Here is a 5,000-nt window from a genome sequence, read left to right as displayed (position 1 = left end):
CCTTTCGGCCTAGGAAGACACGCTGATTCCTTCAGTGTAGCGCGCGTGCGGCCCAGAACATCTAAGGGCATCACAGACCTGTTATTGCTCAATCTCGTGCGGCTAGAAGCCGCCTGTCCCTCTAAGAAGAAAAGTAATCGCTGACAGCACGAAGGATGTCACGCGACTAGTTAGCAGGCTAGAGTCTCGTTCGTTATCGGAATTAACCAGACAAATCGCTCCACCAACTAAGAACGGCCATGCACCACCACCCACCGAATCAAGAAAGAGCTATCAATCTGTCAATCCTTCCGGTGTCCGGGCCTGGTGAGGTTTCCCGTGTTGAGTCAAATTAAGCCGCAGGCTCCACTCCTGGTGGTGCCCTTCCGTCAATTCCTTTAAGTTTCAGCTTTGCAACCATACTTCCCCCGGAACCCAAAAGCTTTGGTTTCCCGGAGGCTGCCCGCCGAGTCATCGGAGGAACTGCGGCGGATCGCTGGCTGGCATCGTTTATGGTTAGAACTAGGGCGGTATCTGATCGCCTTCGAACCTCTAACTTTCGTTCTTGATTAATGAAAACATACTTGGCAAATGCTTTCGCTTCTGTTCGTCTTGCGACGATCCAAGAATTTCACCTCTAACGTCGCAATACGAATGCCCCCGCCTGTCCCTATTAATCATTACCTCGGGTTCCGAAAACCAACAAAATAGAACCGAGGTCCTATTCCATTATTCCATGCACACAGTATTCAGGCGGGCTTGCCTGCTTTAAGCACTCTAATTTGTTCAAAGTAAACGTGCCGGCCCACCCAGACACTCAATAAAGAGCACCTTGGTAGGATTTCAACGGGGTCCGCCTCGGGACGCACGAACACGCACGAGGCGGTCGCACGCCTTCGGCTCGCCCCACCGGCAGGACGTCCCACGATACATGCCAGTTAAACACCGACGGGCGGTGAACCAACAGCGTGGGACACAAATCCAACTACGAGCTTTTTAACCGCAACAACTTTAATATACGCTATTGGAGCTGGAATTACCGCGGCTGCTGGCACCAGACTTGCCCTCCAATAGATACTCGTTAAAGGATTTAAAGTGTACTCATTCCGATTACGGGGCCTCGGATGAGTCCCGTATCGTTATTTTTCGTCACTACCTCCCCGTGCCGGGAGTGGGTAATTTGCGCGCCTGCTGCCTTCCTTGGATGTGGTAGCCGTTTCTCAGGCTCCCTCTCCGGAATCGAACCCTGATTCCCCGTTACCCGTTACAACCATGGTAGGCGCAGAACCTACCATCGACAGTTGATAAGGCAGACATTTGAAAGATGCGTCGCCGGTACGAGGACCGTGCGATCAGCCCAAAGTTATTCAGAGTCACCAAGGCAAACGGACCGGACGAGCCGACCGATTGGTTTTGATCTAATAAAAGCGTCCCTTCCATCTCTGGTCGGGACTCTGTTTGCATGTATTAGCTCTAGAATTACCACAGTTATCCAAGTAACGTGGGTACGATCTAAGGAACCATAACTGATTTAATGAGCCATTCGCGGTTTCACCTTAATGCGGCTTGTACTGAGACATGCATGGCTTAATCTTTGAGACAAGCATATGACTACTGGCAGGATCAACCAGGGAGCTGCGTCAACTAGAGCTGAGCAGCCGGCCGCCCGGGAGTGTGTCCCAGGGGCCCGCGCGAACACGCAAGCGTCCGCTCAATTATTCTGCAAACAGGAGGAGGCTGAGCTCCCCTGCACAATACACCTCGAAACCCTCTCAGGTCCCGGCGGCGCGCAGCGCCGTCCTAAGTACTTGGTCGGGTTCGAGAGAGGCGCAATCGCCCGGAGTTAGGCGAGTAGACGCTTTAGGTGCGACCACCCGTGCTCCCAACTGAGCTTGCCGCTGCCGACAGAGGCCCGGGAGCGTGCTGTCGTGGCATTGCCGGCGGGAGACAACACGCGCCACCTACGGTGACCGGCAGCTCCAACGCCAGCGCCACAGAAGGGCAAAGGCCCCACGTGGGTGCCGAAGCGAACTCTCCCAGCACAGCGCACGTGCCAACACGTCTGCACAACTGCGATACAAACCACCAGCGAGAACCGCTGGGGCGACCGAGCAGCAGACGGCGTCGCGGCGCCGAGTGCCGGGCGGCGGCGCATCCTCAACGCACACAGTCCTCAATCGGACCAGCACACTGCAGATGTCCACCGCGCTTCGCACCGGGCCGGCGAGGACCCACTTTGGCTGCACGGCGCCGCGCGCAGGGTGCCCCGGCGCGCAGCTGCGCCGCCTGCCGCGTCCGTCGGCCGGCGCGCCTGCCACTGGGCGCCCCCACCAGCCGGCTGTAGCGCGTGCGCCCACGCACCGCGCGGCCAGCACGCCGGGCGGCCCCCCCTCACCGGCCGGGGACAGTCCCACCCACCCACAGCCGCGTATCGCTTCACACCCAGATTCACATTCACGTTCGTTGGTATGGTGGGGACCGCTTCGTAGCTGTACCGATCGTTGCCCTCACAGATGTACCTCCAGCAAGGACAACCGCACCACAACGGGTTACCAGTTGTTCATTTGCGTAACGTCACCAGTAAACGTACACGTCCATCCCCGTTTGCAAAGTCAACTATTATTGCATGCCTGCCTGTCAGGTGTCAAGACACACTACATCCGCTCACATCCACGCAACAAAATGTGCCCGACTAGAGGGCACGTGGAAGGTGCCCCCGTACGTATGCGATGTCCATTGCGCGACCAACTGTCAACCGGCCTCTGTAGCATGTCGCAGATGTGGAACGCGGGGCACCGTGCTATCACATTGTGTGAGAAGAGACTACTACGTCTGCATACACGCGCCACTACATGAACAGACGGCTCATGCTGATCGCCATCCACTGCGTCCATTACTCCCACACGTCTCTATGGCGTACCACACTGCAATGCAGCTGTTATGGGGAGATGACACGTAGCTGTGTACACAACATTCTGAGCGGGTTGCGGTTGGACAATACATTAATGTAACGTGTCATATGCCAATTACAGAGCAGGGTAAGGCACAACTTGGGTTAGGTTAAGGCACAACTTGGGTTAGGTTAAGGCACAACTTGGGTTAGGTTAAGGCACAACTTGGGTTAGGTTAAGGCACAACTTGGGTTAGGTTAAGGCACAACTTGGGTTAGGTTAAGGCACAACTTGGGTTAGGTTAAGGCACAACTTGGGTTAGGTTAAGGCACAACGTGGGTTAGGTTAAGGCACAACGTGGGTTAGGTTAAGGCACAACGTGGGTTAGGTTAAGGCACAATGTGGGTTAGGTTAAGGCACAATGTGGGTTAGGTTAAGGCACAACGTGGGTTAGGTTAAGGCACAATGTGGGGGTAGATTGCGGTACAAATTGCATTACATTGCGGTGCAAATTGCATTACATTGCGGTGCAAATTGAGTTACATTGCGGTGCAAATTGAGTTACATTGCGGTGCAAATTGAGTTACATTGCGGTGCAAATTGAGTTACATTGCGGTGCAAATTGAGTTACATTGCGGTGCAAATTGAGTTACATTGCGGTGCAAATTGAGTTACATTGCGGTGCAAATTGAGTTACATTGCGGTGCAAATTGAGTTACATTGCGGTGCAAATTGCGTTACATTGCGGTGCAAATTGCGTTACATTGCGGTGCAAATTGCGTTACATTGCGGTGCAAATTGCGTTACATTGCGGTGCAAATTGCGTTACATTGCGGTGCAAATTGCGTTACATTGCGGTGCAAATTGCGTTACATTGCGGTGCAAATTGAGGTAGGTTAAGGTGCAACACAGGTTAGGTTAAGGTGCAACATAGGTTAGGTTAAGGTGCAAGATGGGTTAGGTTAAGGTGCAAGATGGGTTAGGTTAAGGTGCAAGATGGGTTAGGTTAAGGTGCAAGATGGGTTAGGTTAAGGTGCAAGATGGGTTAGGTTAAGGTGACATAGGTTAGGTTAAGGTGACATAGGTTAGGTTAAGGTGACATAGGTTAGGTTAAGGTGACATAGGTTAGGTTAAGGTGACATAGGTTAGGTTAAGGTGACATAGGTTAGGTTAAGGTGACATAGGTTAGGTTAAGGTGACATAGGTTAGGTTAAGGTGACATAGGTTAGGTTAAGGTGACATAGGTTAGGTTAAGGGGACATAGGTTAGGTTAAGGTGACATAGGTTAGGTTAAGGTGACATAGGTTAGGTTAAGGTGACATAGGTTAGGTTAAGGTGACATAGGTTAGGTTAAGGTACAAACTGGGTTGTGTTATGGTACACATTGCGTTGTAGTACAGTACACGTTAGGTTTGGGTACGGTACACAATGTGGTATGGGATGGCGTGTTGTGGGGGGGAGGGGGGGGGGGGGAGGTTCGTTGATATCGACCGTAGGACGTGGATGCCCGAGGCAGCGTCAGTGTGTCAAAGGAGTTATGTCACGTCGGGATGCGCTTTTCGCCAGTGAGAGGGGGCGAGCCGTGTCTGTGGTTGCGGCAGACCTGTGTGTTTCATTCCTGCCAGTGTGTTTGTGCTGTAAGACGAGGCAGTGTGGTGGTGATGGGTGCACCCCTGTGTAGGACATGTGTGGGTGTTGGTGGCTTCTCTGAGCAATTGTGGTTGTCGGACGAGTGGGGTATTCTGTTTTATGATTGGACCTCCCGGTCTGGTTATCATAGCGTAGTTGGTGTACTGTGGCGGATAGGATGCACCGGACGTTGGTCCATGCTGGTGCTTAGTAGTTGTATCTGTGTCTGTTACAGGCAGAGAGTAGTGTGTGATAGAGTGTGTGGCTGACGTGTGGTTCATTTTGTGTGTACGGACGTTCAGCATGTATAGGGGCATTTGCGTATATAATCTATCATAATCTATCTATGTGGGCCTGCATAGTTTACTGAGCAGTGCTGTGAGGTGACTGAACTACGAGTGACGTACTGATTTACAGCGGAATGATTGCCTTGTACCAAAGATGGAGTATCGGCTCTACGACAGCGTTGGCACCGCAGGAAATGGTCTCGTAAAACGGCCC

The 5,000-nt window shown here is 52.6% G+C and overlaps 1 non-coding gene across 1 annotated transcript in view; it reads right to left on the bottom strand.

The window, feature by feature from the left end:
* Positions 1-1,613, bottom strand: part of LOC126150692 (small subunit ribosomal RNA) — a 1,909-nt gene extending 296 nt beyond the window's left edge. The window contains exon 1 of the ribosomal RNA XR_007531561.1: positions 1-1,613. This exon is cut by the window's left edge and continues 296 nt beyond it. This is a non-coding gene — a ribosomal RNA (small subunit ribosomal RNA).
* Between the last annotated feature and the right edge of the window lie 3,387 nt (positions 1,614-5,000).

Source organism: Schistocerca cancellata, unplaced genomic scaffold, assembly GCF_023864275.1.
Source record: "Schistocerca cancellata isolate TAMUIC-IGC-003103 unplaced genomic scaffold, iqSchCanc2.1 HiC_scaffold_995, whole genome shotgun sequence".
NCBI lineage: Eukaryota > Metazoa > Arthropoda > Insecta > Orthoptera > Acrididae > Schistocerca > Schistocerca cancellata.
This window is presented reverse-complemented; position numbering and strand designations above follow the sequence as displayed.